A 23,010-nucleotide genomic window follows, 5' to 3' on the forward strand; every position below is an offset into this window, starting at 1 on the left:
ATTAGTCTACTTTAAACCAAATTCCCAGTGCTGGTCCAACTCCATGTCCCCTAGAGGTCTTCACCCTGCCTGCCCCCCCGACAAAGACACATACCCCAGACAAGCACCCAGCTGAGTTGACATGTTGCGTAGGCATGGGACTTTTCAGATCTTGGCTCTGGTTCCGTGGAGAAGAAGAGGTGGGTGTTGGATGAGAAGGAATAGTATGCAAAGCCCCATGTGGCTCCTAGGGAGACAATATGCTAACATGTCACCAGAATGGATTGTCCTCTTGGGAGGGCAGAGGCAAATGGGAGGAGATAGCTCCTGACCTTGTGAACCAAAGGAAGATTTTATTTCTCTTGGATCTCATGCTGAATTTTTCCCCCCTGGGCATGTGAGGTGTTCTGTGTCTCCTGGGGTAGATGGGAGTCAGGGGAGCAGAGGGTGCTGGGGTGTGCGGATGACATCATGGGAGGAGGAGGGGGCTGCCGTGATATCACAGACATGTGGGAACGTCCTGGGTGAGAAGTCTGGAGGAGGACGACGGAGCTTGGCATCCTATTTCTGGCTTTAATAACAGCTCTGGTGACAACCAACCACATGAGAGGGGTGCAGGCAGGCGGGTCTGTCAGGGAACAGTGTCACCTCCTGCTTGGAATAAGGGTTTTCTGTGAGGTCTTAGTGGCCTTTAATGCAGGGGTGGAGTGGGCAATGTGGGATGCATTTTTAGTAGTGAGAAAGCACAGATGCCTGAAAAAGAATGGAAAATGGTAGAAAATTGCTGCCACAGCAAGGCTTCAAAGGAGTCCATGAAGTATAGTTAAGGGGGCTGAGGATAGTGTAATGGGAAAGGACAGAGCTCTGCCTCTTCCTAGCTCCTGTCCTTGGGAAACCTATTGAATTTCCTTAGGCCTCAGTTACTGTTTCTATAAAATGGAGATAACAATAACACTTAGCTCACAGCATTTTGACTGTAAAATAAATGAACACAGAACTGTAAAAATCTGAAAGTGATATTCTGCACATAGTGAGTGCTCAAGAAAGGTTAAGCTGTATTACCGGAGTAGGGAGCAGAAGATGCCTTTAATGCAGCATCTGCCAATGGCCAGGTGAGTGCCTTTTTGAGCCTCAGTTTCCTTATTTGTGAAAGAAGATGAGCTCTATCGTTGGAATTCCCAGCTCCATCATTGCAAGACCTTTTCTTGGTGTTCTAGGTGGCGTGATGGTCATTTGCTCCAAATGACCCTGGGCGTACCTGTGTCTGCAATCCCACCCTTAGAGATGTAAGCCTTTGAGTTATGTGTGTTTGTTAGCCTTCTGCTCCCACCTAAGGAGAAGATAGGTCCGAGGGTGATTGGTGGGTATTAAGTCAGTAAAATGTGGGGGAGAATTAATTCCTGCCAAATAAATGTTCCCTGGGTAATATAAAGGCACATAGCTTAGGAGGACAGGGGCAGGGGTGAGGCAAAGGGCTCAGAAAGAAGGGAATGAAGCCATTATGAGTTTAAATTCCTAGCACACACTTGTCTAAGATAGGCCCTGTCCTAATGACTTTTATAAGAGACTATAAATAAAAGCCACTGCAGCATGAAGGCTCTAGGTTAGATAGAAGTAGAAATCTAATGAATAGACTATGAAGGGAACAGAGACCATATTGAGGAAGCTGAGGGAGGCTGGGACCAGGTGGTGAACGAGATGAGTTCTTAAGGTTCTAAAGACTCCTTGGAGGCAGGCAGGGGGACACCTGCTCCTCTGGGAGTGGCCATCTGCACAGCCCTGGCAGGGCCTGTTCTTTGTCTGCATCTAGGAAGTTCTGTGGCTTCTGGAGCAAAGGTTTAATTGGCCTCTATAGAAAGCCAGGGAAGAGCTATGTTACACAGCAACTCAATGATGCACTCCCTGCCGGGCACTGCAAATTGAGCTCAGAGAATGTTTGAAATGATCTCCAGTCATCAGGCAGGAATTAGAGTGACTCAGATGAAGGAATCTTGTCATGCAAGCTGGAGGCTGAGTACTCAGCAACTGGTCCAGAGAAAGACAGGGGAGGGGAGGTGGGCGGGAGGGAAAGGGAGAAGAATATGGGAATTCCAATGAGTTGGCACCTGCCTGGCACAGAGCATTTGGTTTTCAGCTTTCACTTTTTGGCCTTGTTTTTCAAGTTTCTACATTCTTTTATTCTTCTTTATCCTCATCTTCATGAAGTAGAATATCCATAAACATGGCAGACTGTTCACCTCCAGGGAGGACAGAGCAAGTAAAAACAGACTGGATTTTCAGGGCAAACATTCCAACTGTACACAGGAAGGATTTCCCACCAGAGAACTGTGCTGGTCTCCTGAGAGACCATCCATGTCTGTGTGCTGAGTGAGGCCTTGCCCACCGCAGGAAGAAGGTTAATTAAGGTCTTTGTTTTGCAGCAATCCCAACTGGGGCCCTGAAGGCAGGAATAAGGTTCTTCTTATTTTCAAAAAAAAACTATCTTTTGGGGACTAGAATAAATCTACTTGTAGTAAAATACTACTACTATGGAGCTGATTCAAAGCTCTGATTGGCTGCTCCTTTGTATTTTTTTTTAATTTGGTATTGGGGATTGAACTTGGGGGCATTAAACCACTGAGCCACATCCCCAGCCCTATCTTGTATTTTATTTAGAGACAGGATCTCAATGAGTTGCCTAGTGCCTTGCTTTTGCTGAGGCTGGCTTTGAACTCGAGATCCTCCTGACTCAGCCTCCTGGGTCAATGGGATTACAGGCGTGAGCCATCACTTCCAGCTTCTTATATTTTTTATCAATAACTATTTTGAAACAGATGCAGTTCATCATCCAGTTCTTTTAAACCACAAGGTCTAACTTGGCAGGGGTGGGGAAAGAATGCAGCATGCCTTTGATGATGACAGATTGGGAAAGCCTGCTCTGCCAGCCTCCAGAGAGGTCACCAGTGTGGTGTGGCAGGAGGTGAGAGCAGGACAACTTGAGGCAGTGAGGCTTGGAGGTGTTCACCTCCCCACCAGGAAGTGGGGACTGTGGTAGGTTCTACTGAAGACAGTGAACAGCCTAGAGCAAGACCACAATTCCAGGAAGCAGGGATTATGCATAGAAGGTTGTTTTGGAAGAGCTGGTTTTACTAATAAATAACTTTAGTTTTGCTCTCTTATTATAATAATCAAATATTCACTTCTTTTTAAAATAGGCCTTTGAAAGAAAGAGCCTAAGATATTCACCTTAAATGGAAAGTAACTGTGCCATACAGGTGTGATCACTGGGCAAACATTCCTTTCCTCCCTCTATGGTTTCCTTGAAGAGAGAGAGAGAGAGAGAGAGAGAGAGAGAGAGAGAGAGAGAGAGAGAGAGAGAGATATTAAAAGAGAGTGTGCAACTGCACTGCAAGCTAGATTCCCTGAGAAGTGGCCTTGGTGACAGAGTTCAGCACCTTGTTAGAGAGTGCCTTTGAGATCAAGGCCTAGGGAAGGGAAGGGAAGGGGGCAACAGCCAGAAAGAGCAGAGAGACGGCTTGAGCTGAAGTGTAGGCTTCCGCCCCCTGCACCAGGAGCTCAGGAACTAGACTGCCCATGATTTCCCAGGTTGGGGCACACTGTCCAGGCTTTTATTAGCTTTCTGTGCCCCCATCAGTTGTGGATGCCAGCTGGCTCTGGGAGACATGAGACCTTGGAGAAGCAGTCTCCTTTTCATCACGGAGGCCATCCACAAAGGCCCGATGGTTGGTTGCACTCCCAGCACTGGGGAAACAGCCCTTCATGATTTAGGGAACGCTGAGGTGATACAGTCAGAGCCCACCACAGAGCATGTGTCTGGATGTAAAGCTGTCCTCTTTCAGATCAGGGACCATGGCAACTCTGCCAGGGGCCAGAGGCGAGTTTGCCCTCTGCCACTTAAGCATCTCTCTGCCCCTCTCACACCAACTCTTCCTGTCCCTTAATTTGTACCCAGAGGAAGGCATGGAATGTGGGATTGAGAGACAGGGACATCAGAAACTCTGCTGAGAATTGGTTCCTATTCTCACTTTGGGGGTGACAGGGGCTATCCTCCAAGGCCTCCTTGTACAAATTAGAAAGAGATACTCCTTATTCATCAACTTTGTGTGGATACACAGTCTGGGAAGCTGACTGCAGGCAGTGTCGGCCTCCTCTGACCCCCTCTGCTAGGCACCCTCATGGGTCGTGTCTCATCTACTCTACTTGAGCTGCGATGATCTGAATAGGCTTTGGGTACATGTCGTTCCCAGGAAATCTCCATCTCCATCTGAACTTCCTCTTCATTCTGTTGTCAGAGGAAGTCAGGAGTGTAGTACCTGCTATAAGCCAGGCTACTTGGCAGACTCCTGCCTAAGGGACCCTTTGAATCTTAACTCACTGAAGTAGAGGAGGGGAGAACCTAGGGATGGCCTTGGAAAGAGTTGGTGTAGGCAGAACCAGTAAGTGTTTGTACACGGGAAGAAAGATCAGCAAGAATGGGGATTCATACCCAGTTCTGCAGAGATGAGAAAACCAGGTTACTAGGCATCCTTGAGGTTATGCATGAGATCCAGGGCTAGATTCTACCTGATCATCTTTTTTTTTTTTTTTAATAACTTTACTCTTTACCAAATACTTGCTCAAAGAGCCTATGACTCACTGGCACAGAAGTAAAATCCCTCATTTTCCAAAGGTTCATGTTGTCATGTTATTTTTATATATGTGATTATTGTCTATGGCAGGTTAACCCCACTGGGAAGAGCACAGAACAAAGCAGCAGGTGATTTTGAGTCCTTGAATTCTTGAATGTTAGAGCTCTAAGAACCTGGAGGGCTGTTGGGCTATAATCCCAATGACTCAGAAAGTTGAGGCATGAGAATCACAAGTTCAAGGCCAGCCTCAGAAACTTAGTGAGACCTTGTCTCAAAATAAAAGGACTGAGGATGTAGCTCAGTAAAATTGCCCCTGAATTTGATCCCTGGTACAAAAGAGAGGTGAGGGGAGGAAGGAAGGAAGGACAGAATAAAGGAAGGAAGGAAGAAAGGAAGGAAGGAAGGAAGGAAGGAAGGAAGGAAGGAAGGAAGGAAGGAAGGAAGGAAGGAAAAAGAAAAAAAGCTTGAAATCATCTTATCCAAGAGTTGCAACTCATTGTCTGGGGCAGAATTTTCACTATCTGATTTGATTGAACCCACAAAATGAACAATGTCAACATGTTTATGAGCATAAAGTGACTTTCCTCTTTCTTTCTTCCTGCTGCCAGTCTGCTGCAACCTACACTGGCCTCAAGGCTCAGAAGGTACAGTGACTTCCCCCAAGATCACCCAGCTGCTCAGAGGCAGGATCAGGATGAAGCCTGGAGCTTCTGTGGCAGAGTAGTCCCTCCTGAGCTCCAGAGGTCTCTGGCTATCTTTGATCTAGGTGGAGAGGAGTGACAAATGAATAGCATGAACTTACTTATTACCATCATGAGGTAATAACCTGCATAAGCCAACTGAACCTCCAAATTCTCTCTCTCTCTCTCTCTCTCTCTCTCTCTCTCTCTCTCTCTCTCTCTCACACACACACACACACACACACACACACACAAACATAGACTTCTAAACTTGGACAAGAACTAGGTCTTACTATTTTATCATTTTGGATTTCAACTCAATGTCTGGCATGCAGTGCTGCTCAGTAAAGGCATTGTTGAATAATTAAATGAATATTAACAGATATTTACCTTCTAAGATTCCTATGGTCTTCACCATACCCTTGATTCAGAGTCCCAAATATACTGCTTTCACATGGGATGGGGAAGAGGGAAGAAAATACATTTAAGTTCCTGTGTGTAGTGAGTGCCATGCCAGCTTCTTGAACATACATCATCTCAGCTAATCTCATTTTAAAATGAGCAATCCTAAATGATCAGGCACTCCCAGGAAGGGGCTCAGGCCCTGGTGCTCATATGTAAAGGGTTAAGTCCAGCAGGCAAATAGCTGTTTCATCAATTTCTGCTTCTACTTATCCCCAGAAGATCTGAAAAAGAAAACAACATCAGGACTTCTGAAAACCAAAAGCTAAGAATCCTAAGCTTGCAGCCTTCCCTCTTTGTGAGGCAGAGAAGCAGGAGAATATTAAGAAGAGTTCAGGAAGCTAAAAATATCTTCAAAGCTTATGTAAATTCGGTGCACAGAGAGGTGCTGGCCTTTGGGCTCCAGCTGTTCTCCGAACTGACTTAGATGCCCTTGGCATGTAGATCCAGACAGTCTCAGAACCCGCCCACCGTTTGTAACCTTTTCAAAATCTTCCTAATTGTGTTCCATGTTCTTTAAATTTATCGCCCTTGGGAGTTTTGCTACAAAATGCTAATGAGACCCTTGAAGAGCCCCAGACACCCCTCCTCCCTCAGGCTCTTAGGAGAAATGTACAGGTCAGAGACATCCATCCTTGGAATAGCAGGCACCTTCGAGAGGGACTGCATTTCTAAGCATTAACATGTTAATGGGGAAGGAATCAAAAGATGACTCCATCAACACCAAAAGATGGCATCGTTTCAATCAATAGCACAGCTCATAAAAGTCCTGCTGCCACTGACATGGCATAAAAACAATTCCTAACTGAGAATTAAACAAACCTTCATTTGATGCAATCCTGAACTTTGCCCTTTAAAATAATGCCAACTTCAGAAACACATCTGGCTTCATGATTCTGTCTGGCAGATCCTATACATGGGATGGGTATTTTACTTCCAGCGGACACTCTGCCTTCCTGGTTCACAAAGGAAAATGAGATGGGTGTCACTTTTCCAGAGCCCACAGTGTTAAGTTCAGAGACTCTGAGTAGGAAGGAAGGCTTAACTGAGCAAATTTTCACCTTGGGTGACCCACAGCAGGGCGTTGTCTTGGCTTTCTTGTTTTGTAACCAACACCTACTAAGTGTGGTGGGTTAGCCCTTAGATACTCAGAATGCTGGCTGCCAGACTGAGAGACAAATAGCTTTTAAAACTCATGACACAGTATTACTGACATTAGATGGATGGCCATGAACCAGGTGGCCAATTACTGTCAGAAAGAACAGCTCAATATCAATTGTGCTAAATTCAAATAGTCATATTCGGCAGGGCTCCTCTGCAACCAGATGGATAAGATTTGAATATCTCCATTCAACAGGACAATTCATTTTATTATCTGCAAATTCTTTCTACAGCCAGCTCATCCTTGTGAGCCCTAGAAGGCCAGGTCCTGGCCAAAATTAAGTAGTCTCAGAAAGAATATTAAAGCAAAAGTAGATATTCTAAATCTTTTGAGTCCATGTCATCTTATTCTTACATTAAATGATTAGGACTCTTGGATTTCCATTGAAAATATGTCAAACTAATGAAACAAATACAAAATAGCTTTTTTAGAACAATCCAGGCTATATTCCTGAAAATCTTGGAGCCTTCCGTCTCCTTGCATGACTGGACTGAGCTGCACTGGGAATAACAGCTCAGTCCCTTTCATGTTCATAGATAAACATTTTTTTTTTTTTTTGGCCCTGGGGATTGAACCAAGGGCCTAATGCATGCTAGGCAAGTACTCTGACACTGAGCTATATCTCCAGCCCAAGATACCACCTTTGCCTCCTCTTCCTTTGATACTTAATGATAGTTAAGCCACGTGGTGCTCCTCTTCATCAGTCACAGCATCTGTTTGTGCATGCAGCAATCGCCAGTGACCTCAAACTCACTGGCAAAATACAGAGCCAACCCATTCCCCAGCCATTCATTTTCCTATTCACATGTAGCACATTGATTGCCAACTGGCTGAATTTGGCCACAGATGTGTAGGCAGTCTCCCTCACCCCCACCACACGTGTGCGCCTGTGCGTGCACACACACACACACACACACACACACACACACACACAGCCTATTTTTTTCTTAATGTAGCTTTAAATGACCTTAGGCTAGATCTTCATTTTCCCAGGTTGCCATAATCCCCACGAAGTCCCACTAATACACACCTACTTGGCCTCATTCCTTTGCCTTGTCTTTCTGGCCAGTAAGAATGTTTGCATTGTAAATTCCTGACAGTATTCTCTTAAGTTTTAACCCATATTTTAATTCTTACCGAGAAACATGCATATTAGAACAAGAGGCTTCCTTTAGGGTAAGATACTAGGATGATAGCCAATAGACAAATTAATAACACATCTTTAGGCTGTCTAATTTTTTTCCGCTGGCTCAAAAAACCAAGTGGAAGTGGGTACATGAGAGCTTCTAGGGGTGGACACAACTCTGCCTTTTCTGATCTCCTTTCTAGCAGTGTTAACTGTCCCTGGGTGTTTGATGGAATACTGGCCAGAAAGACCATGAGTAATTAATGTTAGCACCCTAACATGACACCCCTGATGCTAGTTATATTCATTGTTTTCATGCCTATTAATATTTGAATTCTGACTAATTATATGACTATTAATTAATTCTAGGAACCAATGATATTCATCACTCTGATCCCATGTCTATGGCAGACATTACAACTCAATAATGACACTCTTTCTTATTGGACCTAGCTGTGGTCTCAGAAACCTCAATGCAGTGTTCGAAGAAGCCATCACCAAGGAATTAAAGTTGGTACAGGAGATGACTCAGCATTAATCTATCCGGCTGAAACAACTGGTCAGCCCTTCTCATCCTAGGAAGGTAAATGCCTACCGAGACTTCATAAGTAGTGGCCACAGGTTTGAAACGGGGCTTGGGAGACACAGTAAGGACCCACCCGTTGCATTGGTCGCCCGGCAAAGGGAAACGAACTGTCGCCATTTGCAAGAGACATCACTATGGCAGAGAACTGATGTCATCAGACTGCTGCGGAGGAGATAACTTCATTGAAACCTGCAGCTACAGGTGTGTGATCCCCTAGCCTTCCCTCTCCACACATTGGGGAAACCTTAAGGGCCCCTCCCAGCTCTCCCGTAAGGGCCCCTCCCAGCTCTCCCGTGAGAGCTACAGCCAGCCAGAGGGAATCAGAGGTGGTGCGGGACCCGCAGTGCGGAACTACTGCTCCCACCAGGGCAGACTGCTGAGGTCTCTTGCACCAGCTACGGGGAAGTGGATACTGGAGGGCAAGTAAAATCCGCTGAGGATTCTCAGCCCCAAGCTCTACAAACTTAGGGTTTGAGGGAATGGCAAACTGGAAGAGTGTGCCCAGTCGTTCATGAAAACAGGACTCCCGGGAGCAGCAGACCTGGCGTGTAGCCGGTATTGTGGTGAGCGGCACCCGTGAGAGGGGCCTGGCTAGAGGAAAAGTGGGAAGTGACTAGACACAAGAGGAGGCCCTAGGCACTCAGGATTGGAGACTTGCCCAGTCTGGGAGGAGCTGCTGCACAGTGATTGGTTCCCGCGTATTGACAGGAGAAACTTGACCTGGTGGGCACAGTGCCACCTACTGGAAGAGAAGTTAATCAAACTCTAAGACAGCATTTATTAGGGTTTTTTTTTTCTTTTCTTTTTTTTTTCTTTTCTCTTTTTTTGATTTGGGTTTTTCTTTCATTTTCATTTTTCTTTCTTATTGTTTTATTAATTTTTTTTTACAAAATATTTTTTTAAATTTTTTTTCTACTAATTTTAATTTTAATTTTTTTAATTATTATTATTATTTTTTTTAATTTTTTCTTTTTTTAGTTCCTATTTTTTTCTTCTTTAGTCTTTTCATTTTTCTTATCCCCCTTTCCTTGAATTCTACCTGCCTACTCTTATTCTCTTTAGTGACTTCTTCCCTTCCCTTCAAATACCTTTCCTCCCAAGCATCAAATTAATTTATAGGAGTAAACAGTAACTCAGCAGTCAAACAGAACAAGAAGTAACATGAGCAGCTTCAAAAAACAAGGAAGAAAAGGAGTACAAACAATGCAGGACAGCCTAAATATTCAGGAAGACCTAGAGTCATCAGAAAAATGGTCATATAAAGAACTCAAGGAACACCTTAGACAGATGGAATGGAACCTTAAAGAGGATACAAGACAGCAAATTCAAGCAGCGAAAGAACACATTGAGAATGAATTTCATAAACAGATAAAAGAAGAAGTTAAGCATCTTTATCAGGAGATAGAGATTATAAAAAAGAATAAAACAATAATTCTAGAAATGAAGGAAACGATAAACCAAATAAAAAACTCAATTGAGAGTATCACTAACAGAGTGGAGCAAGTAGAAGCCAGAACATCAGATAATGAAGACAAAATATACCATCTTGAAAAGAGTCTAGCCAACTCAGAAAGGCTGGTAAAAAATCATGAGAAAAACATCCAAGAGTTATGGGATAACATAAAAAACCCAAACTTACGAGTCATCGGGATAGAAGAAGGTACAGAGACTCAAACCAAGGGAATGAGTAACCTGCTGAATGAAATAATTACAGAAAACTTTCCAGAAATAAAAAAGGAAACAGATATACAAATTGAAGATGCATACAGGACACCGAGCACACAAAATCACAGTAGACCAACGCCAAGACACATTGTTATGAAGATATCCAATATACAGAACAAAGAGAAAATATTAAAAGCTACAAGAGAAAGGAGACAGATTACATTCAGGGGTAAACCAATAAGGTTAAAAACGGATTTTTCATCACAGACACTGAAAGCAAGAAGGTCATGGAACAATGTATTTCAAACACTGAAAGACAATGGATGCCAACCAAGAATTCTGTATCCAGCAAAATTAAGCTTCAGGTATGACAACGAAATAAAAATCTTTCATGATAAACAAAAGTTAAAAGAATTTGCAGCCAGAAAACCAGCATTGCAAAGCATTTTGAGCAAAACACTACACGAGGAAGAAATGAAAAACAATAACCAAAACCATCAGTGGGAAGTGCCTCAGTAAAGACAGAGGGCGAGGGGAAAGAAAATCATGGAGAAACAAACTAAAATTTTTAAAAAAAAGGATAAACAATCAAACATGGATGAAAGTTCAAACGATATATATCAATAGTAACTCTGAATGTTAATGGCTTAAACTCTCCAATAAAGTGACATAGGCTGGTATCATGGATTAAAAAAACAAATCCAACAATATGCTGCCTCCAGGAGACACATCCTATTGGAAAAGACATACACAGGCTGAAGGTGAAAGGATGGGAAAAAATATACCACGCACACGGTCCTCGTAAGCAAGCAGGGGTGGCCATCCTCATTTCGAATAAAATCGACTTCAAGACTAAGTTAATCAAAAGGGATAAAGAAGGTCATTATATACTGTTAAAAGGAACCATTCACCAACAAGACATAACAATTATCAATATTTATGCACCAAATAATGGTGCTGTGACATTCATAAAACAAATTCTCCTCAAGTTCAAGAATCAAATAGACCACAACACAATAATTATGGGAGACTTCAACACACCTCTCTCACCATTGGACAGATCCTCTAAACCAAAGTTGAATAAAGAAACTATAGAACTCAATACCACAATCAATAACCTAGACTTAACTGACTTATATAGAATATATCAACCATCATCAAATGGATATACTTTTTTCTCAGCAGCACATGGATCCTTCTCGAAAATAGACCATATATTATGCCATAGGGCAACCCTCAGTAAATATAAAGGGGTGGAGATAATACCATGCATTTTATCTGATCATAATGGAATGAAACTGGAAATCAATGATAAAAGAAGGAAGGAAAAATCCTACAGCACATGGAAAATGAACAATATGTTACTGAATGATCAATGGGTTACAGAAGACATAAAGGAGGAAATCAAAAAATTCTTAGAGATAAACGAAAATACAGACACAACATATTGGAATCTATGGGACACAATGAAAGCAGTTTTAAGAGGAAAATTCATCGCCTGGTGGTCATTCCTCAAAAAAAAGAAAAAACCAACAAATAAATGAGCTCACACTCCAACTCAAAGCCCTAGAAAAGGAAGAGCAAAACAACAGCAAATGTAGCAGAAGGAAAGAAATAATTAAAATCAGAGCGGAAATCAATGAAATTGAAACAAAAGAAACTATTGAAAAAATTAACAAAAGTAAAAGTTGGTTCTTCGAAAAAATAAATAAGATCGACAGACCTTTAGCCATGCTAACGAAGAGAAGAAGAGAGAGAACTCAAATTACTAACATACGGGATGAAAAAGGCAATATCACAACAGATGCTACAGAAATACAGAAGACAATTAGAAATTATTTTGAAAACCTATATTCCAATAAAATAGAGGATAGTGAAGACATTGATAAATTTCTTAAGTCATATGATTTCCCCAGACTGAGTCAGGAGGATACACACAATCTGAACAGACCAATATCAATGGATGAAATTGAAGAAGCCATCAAAAGACTACCAACCAAGAAAAGCCCAGGACCGGATGGGTATACAGCGGAGTTTTACAAAACCTTTAAAGAAGAATTAATACCAATACTTTTCAAGTTATTTCAGGAAATAGAAAAAGAGGGAGCTCTTAAAAATTCATTCTATGAGGCCAAATCACCCTGATTCCGAAACCAGACAAAGACAACTCAAAGAAAGAAAACTACACACCAATATCTCTAATGAACCTAGATGCAAAAATCCTTAATAAAATTCTGGCGAATCGAATACAAAAACACATCAAAAAAATTTGCACCATGATCAAGTAGGATTCATCCCTGGGATGCAAGGATGGTTCAACATACGGAAATCAATAAATATTATTCACCACATCAATAGACTTAAAGATAAGAACCATATGATCATCTCAATAGATGCAGAGAAAGCATTCGACAAAGTACAGCATCCCTTTATGTTCAAAACATTAGAAAAACTAGGGATAACAGGAACTTACCTTGACATTGTAAAAGCTATCTATGCTAAGCCTCAGGCTAGCATCATTCTGAATGGACAAAAGTTGAAGGCATTCCCTCTAAAATCCGTAACAAGACAGGGATGCCCTCTATCTCCACTTCTATTCAATATAGTTCTCGAAACACTGGCCAGAGCAATTAGACAGACGAAAGAAATTAAAGGCATAAAAATTGGAAAAGAAGAACTTAAATTATCACTATTTGCAGATGACATGATTCTATACCTAGAAGACCCACAAAGAAACTACTAGAACTAATAAATGAATTCAGCAAAGTGGCAGGATATAAAATCAACACGCATAAATCAAAGGCATTTCTGTATATCAGCGACAAAACTTCTGAAATGGAAATGAGGAAAAATACTCCATTCACAATATCCTCAAAAAAAAATAAAATACTTGGGAATCAACCTAACAAAAGAGGTGAAAGATTTATACAATGAAAACTACAGAACCCTAAAGAGAGAAATAGAAGAAGATCTTAGAAGATGGAAAAATATACCCTGTTCATGGATAGGCAGAACTAACATCATCAAAATGGCGATATTACCAAAAGTTCTCTATAGGTTTAATGCAATGCCAATCAAAATGCCAACGGCATTTCTTGTAGAAATAGATAAAGCAATCATGAAATTCATATGGAAAAATAAAAGACCCAGAATAGCAAAAGCAACTCTAAGCAGGAAGTGTGAATCAGGCGGTATAGCGATACCAGATTTCAAACTATCTTACAGAGCATTAGTGACAAAAACAGCATGGTACTGGTACCAAAACAGGCGGGTGGACCAATGGTATAGAATAGAGGACACAGAGACTAATCCACAAGGTTACAACTATCTTATATTTGATAAAGGGGCTAAAAGCATGCAATGGAGGAAGGATAGCATCTTCAACAAATGGTGTTGGGAAAACTGGAAATCCATATGCAACAAAATGAAACTGAATCCCTTTCTCTCGCCATGCACAAAAGTTAACTCAAAATAGATCAAGGAGCTTGATATCAAATCAGAAACTCTGCGTCTGATAGAAGAAAAAGTTGGCTCCGATCTACAGATTGTGGGGTCGGGCTCCAAATTCCTTAATAGGACACCCATAGCACAAGAGTTAACAACTAGAATCAACAAATGGGACTTAATTAAACTTAAAAGTTTTTTCTCAGCAAAAGAAACAATAGGAGAGGTAAATAGGGAGCCTACATCCTGGGAACAAATTTTTACGCCTCACACTTCAGATAGAGCCCTAATATCCAGAGTATACAAAGAACTCATAAAATTAGACAATAAGATAACAAATAACCCAATCAACAAATGGGCCAAGGACCTGAACAGACACTTCTCAGAGGAGGATATACAATCAATCAACAAGTACATGAAAAAATGCTCTCCATCTCTAGCAGTCAGAGAAATGCAAATCAAAACCACCCTAAGATACCATCTCACTCCAATAAGATTGGCAGCCACTATGAAGTCAAACAACAACAAGTGCTGGCGAGGATGTGGAGAAAAGGGTACACTTGTACATTGCTGGTGGGACTGCAAATTGGTGCGGCCAATTTGGAAAGCAGTATGGAGATTCCTGGGAAAGCTGGGAATGGAACCACCATTTGACCCCGCTATTGCCCTTCTCGGACTATTCCCTGAAGACCTAACAAGAGCATGCTACAGGGATACTGCCACATCGATGTTCATAGCAGCACAATTCACAATAGCTAGACTGTGGAACCAACCCAGATGCCCTTCAATAGATGAATGGATAAAAAAAATGTGGCATCTATACACAATGGAGTACTATGCAGCAATAAAAAATGACAAAATCATAGAATTTTCAGGGAAATGGATGGCACTAGAGCAGATTATGCTTAGTGAAGCTAGCCAATCCCTAAAAAACAAATACCAAATGTCTTCTTTGATATAATGAGAGCAACTATGAACAGAGCAGGGAGGAAGAGTAGGAAGAAAAGATTAACATTAAACAGAGACATGAGATGGGAGGGAAAGGGAGAGAAAAGGGAAATTGCATGGAAATGAAGGGAGACCCTCATTGCTATACAAAATTACATATAAGAGATTGTGAGGGGAATGGGAAAATAAACAAGGAGAGAAATGAATTACAGTAGATGTGGTAGAGAGAGAAGTTGGGAGGGGTGGGGAGGGGGGATAGTGGGGGATAGGAGGGGTGGCAGAGTACGGCAGTTGCTAATGGGGCATTGTGTAAAATTGTCGATGTGTAGCCGACGTGATTCTGCAATCTGCATTTGGGGTAAAATTGGAGGTTCATGACCCACTTCAATCTAATGTATGAAGTATGATATGTCAAGAGCTTTGTAAAGTTGTGAACAACCAATAAAATAAATAAATAAATAAAAATAAAATAGTGAAACTTCAAAAAAAAAGTGGGGAAAAATAATAAAGTTGGTACAGGAGATATTACATACCTGATACTTGTTCTCCATAGCCAGACCTCCTCAATCTTGGATAAGGATCTAGGTCCTGGATGAAAATCTAGAAGTGCATGCTACATGCCTGTGTCAAGCTGTGGTCTGCCAAGTTCTTGTGTCTGTCAGTGTATCTGATCTTCTGATACATAGGGACTTTTAATCAAATCAACAAAGTCTTAATAAAAATGTTCTTTCTTTCCCTGTCTATCAAGCACTTAATTCTTTTATGATTTTCCCCCTTTTCCTAAAAAAAAATGCAAGAAATCCCAAGCCCCAGACAACCCCTGGGGTCATCGACATTGGTTTTGAGTCCAGACGGGGCTTAAGTGCCATAAATTGTTCCTTCTCAGCTTCCACCTAAACACAATGTAAGAATGCTTTTTCTCCTTTTTCTTATTTACAAGGAACACAGTTTCTGGAGGTGAACAGGCTCATCTCTATCAATAGATTGGCCTTTTATGACAGAAGCAGAAGAGAGGATTTGCTAAGGGTAAATAATATCATATTGGCTCTCTATAGAAATGTTTTCACAGAAATAGGATTTACCATCATGAACTTAGTTTAAAGAAGAGAACAATATTAAGTCTTTTGTAACATTGTCATTGAAGAGGTTCTTTATATTATTATTTCTTGAGTTCCAAATGTTAGGGAAGCAGATTGTCCTTCCTGACAAATGGGTATTCTTTGTTTTATTAAATAAATTCATCATGTTTTTCTTCCTGGCTGCCAGTAAATTCACAGCTACATTTTGCGCTCAGTGATAATTCTTATCCTTAACTGAAGCTCTCTCATAAATTATCTTCTCCTTTCATTGCTGGTTCCTCTTACTCTCCCTTAATGCGTAGGTATCTTCTATGAACAGCCATCTCTTTCCTTGAGAAGTGAGTGGCGTATTTTTAGTAAGTAATACATCAGTAACTGAGTCAGGGACGGTTCCCCAGGGAACGGAACGTTAACCCTAATTCAGTTCTGCTATCAGTTGCCGTAGTTTGGGTCTGAAATGTCCATGGAAGGCTCATGTGTTCAAGGTCTGGTACTCAGATTTGAGCTACTGGAAGGTGGTGGGAACCCCTAAGGGATGGGACCTAATGAGACACTTCAGGTCACTGAGGGACACCCTTCTGAAGGGTATTGTGGGGTTTCATTCTTATTCTCCTTCTCTCTTTTGCTTTCTGGCTATAATGAGGTGAGCCATGTACTTTCCACCATGATGTGCAGTCTCACCACAGGCCTGATAGCAATAGGCCCATTGACCAGGGCTGAAACTGCCAAAACTAGGAGCCCAAATAAAGCTTTCCTCTTTTTAAAGTTGATTATCTCAGATGTTTATTTCAATAACGGGAAGCTGATTAACACATGGACTAACCCCTATTTATGGATCACCTCCTAAGCCCTTTCTGAGTGTTCTACAGGAAGCAATGTTGGATCTTTTGAAACAATGAAAGAACTGAGTTTAAAACCAAACAAATGCTTGTCGATAGTTGGCATGCTCTATTTTAGCACAATAACAAATCCCAAGGCCCCAATCTTGCAAAATTTAAGACATGAGAAGATCCATAATTTCAACCTCCCTTCTGCCTTCTCTGAGTTCTTATCTTGGAAGGGAACTCAACAAAGAAATCAATTCATTTTAAGATTATGAACTCTGTGGGACATTGAATTTGAAGACCAAGAAATGAATTCCTCAATTCACAGACTATAGATTTTCTAATGAATTTGTTCCACACTATTATTTTTTTTAATTTTTTTTTTAGTTATTGATGGTCCTTTATTTTATTTGCTTATTTATATGTGGTGCTGGGAATCGAACGCAGGGCCTCATGTGCACAAGGCAAGCAATCTACCATTGAGCTACAACTCCAGCACCACTATTATTAATATATAATTTATCAGAATAAAAAGAAAGTTTTTAGTTTTAATGAGGCCACAATTAAAGAAATATTCACTCATAAGAAATGTTCTGCATCAACTAGGTAAAAGCAACTCAATTGACTATGTCTTTACAACTAAGATTCCTAAATTCTTGGATGTTGTGAAGTTAAAACAGACCATTGATTATGTTTACAGTTTTTCGTCGTCTTCTACCATTCCATTCTTCCATGGGACAGATAACAATTAAAATGTATACCTGTTGTTTTTATGAACATTTTAAATGAGGATGAAAATCACTAATGCAAAACCAAAACAACAAAGTTATTGCTGTAATTAGCTCTGGAGGTGAACATTATGAGATTCTGCAGGCTCAAGCAGTTCTTTAGCAGTGTCTTTTAAAGAGCAGAAATTTGAAATTTTTGATAAAGCCCAATTTATCTATTCTTCTATTTTCTATCTTTCTTTTGATGACATATTAAGAAATATTTACCTAACTCAAGGTCACAAAGATTTTCTCCTCTGTTCTTTCCTAGAAATTCTATAATTGAAGATTTTACTTGTAGGTCTATGATCCACTTTGGATTAATTATTTTTATTTTGTGTGTGTGTGCGTGTGTGTGCATTGTACACACACACCAAAAAAATCTTTTTTACTGGTGTATTATAATTGTACAAAATTACACTGGGATATAGTGGGATTAATTGTGATACATACACATAACATAATTTGGTCAATTTCATTACCAGTACCTCCCCTTTCTCTCCCTTCCTCCAGCCCCCTTATCCCCATCCTCTCCCTTCTATTTTCATGAGAACCCTCTTTTATTCTTTTTTTTCCCTAGCTTCCATGTATCACAGAAAACATATGTCCTTGACTTTCAGAGTCTTGCTTATTTCATTTAACATGATTCTCTCCAGTTCCATTCATTTTCCTGCATATGACCTAATTTTGTTTTTCTTTATGATTGAGTAAAGCTCCACTGTGTATATAGACCATGTTTTCTTTATCCATTTATCTGTTGACAGAATTCTAGACTGGTTCCATAGTTTCACTATTGTGAATTGTGCTGCTATAAACATGGTATGCATAGAATGGTGACTTTAGTTCTTTTGGATTAATACCAAGGAGCGGTATAGCTGGGTCATATGGTAGTTCCATTTGAGAAAACTCCATACTGATTTCCATAGTGGTTATACTAGTTTACAGTCTCACTAGAAGTTTATGAGAGTACCTCTGTCCCCACATTCTTGCCCAGCATTTATTATTTGTACTTAATGACTGCCATTCTAACAGGAGTGAGAAGAAATCTCAGTGTAGTTTTGATTTGCTAAGGATGTTGAACACTTTCTCATGCTGACATTTGTGCTTCTTCTTTTGGAAAATGTCTGTTTAGTTCATTTGCCTATTTATTGAGTGGGTCATTTTATTTCTTTTGGAGTTAAGTTTTTAAGAATTTTATATATCATGGATATTAGTTGTCAGAAGAACAGCTGACAAAAATCTCCCATTTTATAGGCTCTTTCTTTATGTTCTCAATCATTTTCTTTGCTGTGCAGAAGTTTTTAACTTGATGCTATCCAATTTATTAATTATTGGAATTATTTCCTGAGCTTTAGAAATTCTATTGAGGAAGTTATTGCCTGAGCCTATATTTCAGAGAGTTGACCATATATATATTTTTTTCTAGCCGCGCAAAGTTTCTGGTCTCTGTTGAACCCATATTGAGTTTACTTTTGTGCAGGTGAGAGATAGAAATCTAGTTTCATTTTTTAATACATGGCTATGTAGTTTCCCCAGCACCATTTGTTAAAAAAAAAAAAAAAAAAAAAAGCTATCTTTTCAGACCTAGGGCTGTGGCTCAGCGGCAGACTGCTTATGTGGCATGTGCAGGGCACTGGGTTCAATTCTCAGTGCCACATAAAAATAAATAAATAAAACAAAGGTATTGTGTCCAACTACAACTAAAAAAATATTTTTTTTAAAAAAGCTATCTTTTCTTCAGTGTATGCTTTTGGCGCCTTTGTCTAGAATCAGGTAACTAGACCTGTATGGGTTTGTCTCTGGTCTTTTATCGTATTCCATTGGTCTACCTGTCTGTTTTTGTGCCAGTGTTGTGCTCTGTACTGTAACTCTAAAGTATAATTTGGAATCAAGTATTATGATGTCTCTAGCATTGCTCTTTTTGCTCAGAATTTATGTGGCTATTCTGAGTCTTTTATTTTTCCCTGTGAATTTTAGGACTGTTCCTTTCTAGTTCTATAAAGAATGTCACTGATACTTTGGTGGGGATTGTTTTAAATTTGGTCATTTTAATATTAATTCTGCCTATCCAAGCAGTGAGAGGGCTTTCTATCTATTAATGTCTTCTTCTGTGTTTTATAATTTTCAATGTAGAGGTCTCTCACTTCCTTGGTTAGATTTACTCCTCGGTATTTTTTAAGCCATTGTGAATGGAATTGTTTTCCTAATTTCTTTATTAGTGGGTTTATTATTGGTGTATAGAAAAGCTATTAATTTTTGTATGTTGGTTTTGTATCCTGCCTCTTTGCTGGATTTATCAATTCTAGAAGTTTTCTGGTGGAGTTTTTGGATCTTCTAAGTATAGGATCATCTCATCTGTAAGCAGTGACAATTGCACTTCTTCGTTTCCTATTTGTATCCTTTTTATTTTTTTTCTCTTGTATAATTAATCTGGCAAGAATTTTAAATACTATATTAAATAGAAGTAGTAAGAGCGCACATCCTTGTCTTATTCTTGATTTTAGAGGCTACTTTTAGTTTTCCCCATTCAGTATAATTCTGGTTTGAGTTTGTCATATATAACTTTTATGATGTTGAGTTAAGTTCCTTTTATCTCCAGTTTTTTCAAGGTATGGATTGAAGTTCTCCCTTCCCCTTACCTCCCCTCTACTTCCCTTTCCTTCCTTCCTTCCTTCCTTCCTTTTCTTCTTCTTTTCCCTCCCCCTTTTCCTCCTTTTGACATAAAGATTTATCATTACTCAAACACCTTTTGTTGAAAAGACTACTCTATCTCCACTGAATTTCTTCATAATTGCATAAAAATCAGGTGTTCATATACCTGTGTCTGTTCCCCATTTATTTATATAGTTTCATTGATTTATTTCTCTCTCGGCATCAATACCAAACTCTCTTGATTATTGTAGCTTAATAGTAAGTCTTGAAATCAGATGTGTCAGTCTTTACCCTTTGTTTCATGTTTTCCAGGTTTTTATGTCTATTCTAGATCCCTTGCATTTCCAAAAGAACTTTTTGAACCAATGTGTTCATCAGGATTACATTAATCTATCCAATTTTGTCAGAACAAACACCATTAAAATATTGAGTCATTTGACCCAGGAACACAGTGTCATCTCTCCATCTGTTTAAATCCTTAATTTCTCTCAACAATGGTATTATAGTTTTCAATATACAGCTTGACATCTTGTTACAGTTTAGTCTCTCTCTCTCTCTCTCTCTCTCTCTCTCTCTCACACTCACTCTTTTTACTTTTCCTTTGCAAAGGGTATCTTATAAACATTTTATTTAGTTTTAGAATTTTTGCATCTAGAAATTCCATTGTATTCGTACATAGACAATCATATTTTCTGCAAATAAAGACAATATTACCTCCTCTTTTCCAAAATAGATGCTTTTTATTTCTTTTTCCTCTCTTGTTACAATGGCTAGAACTGCCAGTAAAATGTTGAATAAGACTGGGAAGAGAATATATCCTTGCCATATTTCTTTTCTTAGGAAGGGTAAACATTCATCCTTTTATCATCAAGTATGATGTTAACTATAAGTTTTTCACAGAGGTCAATATGGACTGAAGAATTCTCTTGTATTCCAGTTACATCTATTTTGCTGCAAATGACAGGATTTTATTGTTCTTTACTACTGAATAATTGTTGTGTGTATATACCACATTTTACTATCTATTCAGTTGTCTACAGGTACCTAAGCTGATTCCATATCTTAGCAATGGTGCATAGTAACACAATAATCATAGATATGCAGGTCTCTCTCTGGTATGCTGATTTCATTTTCTTTGAGTATACACTCAGAAATGGGGTAGCTAGATAATATGGTAGATCTATTTGTAGTTTCTGGGAAACCTCAATACTGTTTTCCATATGGTTGTACTAATTTGCATTGCCCCCCCACCCCAAGAATATAATTTCCTTTTACTCTATGATAATTTTGTTCTTTCTTTTATACTAGCCATTCTAACTGAGGTGAGATGGTATCCATTATAGTTTTTATTTACACTTCCTTGATCACTAATAATATTGGATTTTTTCACATTTATCTTGACTATTTGCATTTTTCTTTTGAGAAATGTCTATTCACATAATTTGCCAATTTTTAAATTTGAGTACTTAGGATTTTGTTGCTGTTGTTATGGTTGTTAAGATATTTTTAGTTCCTTCACTACTTGAAATATGCAACTCTATTCTCTATTCACTTGCTTTGATTCAAATGAGAAATTTTCTGTCATCTGCATTATTTCTCTTTGTAGGTAAGATGTCTCCCTCATCCCAACACTGGGTTGCTATTAAGATTCTCTTTTAGCGCTGGTTTTTGCAGCAATTTGATTATTATGGGCTTTGAAGGAAAGTTCTTCATGTTTGTTTTGCTTGGGGTTTATTGAGCTTCTTATATTTGTGGTTCTATAGTTTTTGCCAAATGTAGGAGAAAGTAGCCATTATTCCTTTAAATGTTCTTTCTTCTTTCTCCTTTCTCCAGGGACTCCAGTTACATAAATATTAGATTGCTTGAACCTGTTCTATAGTTCATTTTATAAGATTCTTTTTATTCTATGTGTTTCATTTTGGATAGTGTCCTTGCTGTGCCTTTTATTTACTAATCTTTTCTTCCAAAAATATACTGTGAATTCTATCTAGTATACCATTAATCTAATCTAGTAAGTTTTTTTATTAATTTCAAACTTCATAGTTTTATCTATGTAAGTATTATTGGGTCTCTTTAATATTTCCCACATCTCTACTTAACTTTTTGAACATATGGAAATATGTTATAAGAAAGGTTTTAATACCCTTTATGTTAGTTTAACATCTGTGTCTGTTCTGGGTTGGTTTCAATTGATAAATTTTTTTTCCTCATCATGAATCATATTTTTCGACCTCTTTGAATGCCTATTAGGTTTTGATCAGATGCCAGACATTGTGAAGTATGTTGTTGGGTGCTAGCTGGATGTTTATGCATTCATATAAATATTCTTGATCTTTTTTTCTGAGACAAAGTTCAGTTACTTGGAAACATATTGATTCTCTTCAGTCTTGCTTTTAAGATTTATTAGGCAGCACCAGTGCAGCATTTAGTCTAGAAATAATTTTGCCTGTTTCTTTCTTGGACAGAAGCAAAAAAGTCCTTTTTTCAAAAATTTTTTTATTTAATTATATATGGATACAACACCTTTATTTTATTTTTATGTGGTGCTGAGAATTGAACCCAGTGCCTTCCACATGCAAGGCAAGCACTCTACACTGAGCTACAACCCCAGCCCGAAGCAAAAATCCTTTGACAAATTTTTAATTTGAAGAAAGCTGTTGAAGGCCTAGAAGAAAGTTGTACCACCCCAGGTAAATCATGTCAGAAGTCAATCCTATCTAGGTTAGTATTTCATTTCACTCTTTTCATTTCTCTGGAAAACCTTACCCTTCGATAATATGTTCTTTATTTGATATATAGAGAGATAAAAATAACCCATATTTTAACTTTTACAGAATTTTGCCACCTTTTTTCTCCAAGTTTACATATAATATATATATGCATATATGTGTTTGTAAGGTATACATATATGTATGCAGTATATATTTATATATAAGATATAAAATATAAGCATTTGTGTGTGTTTATACTTTTATAGTTTGTCTTATCTATGATGCTGGCCTTAAGCA

This window comes from Spermophilus citellus (genome assembly GCF_964194105.1).
Source record: "Spermophilus citellus genome assembly, chromosome: 2".
NCBI classification, from domain to species: domain Eukaryota; kingdom Metazoa; phylum Chordata; class Mammalia; order Rodentia; family Sciuridae; genus Spermophilus; species Spermophilus citellus.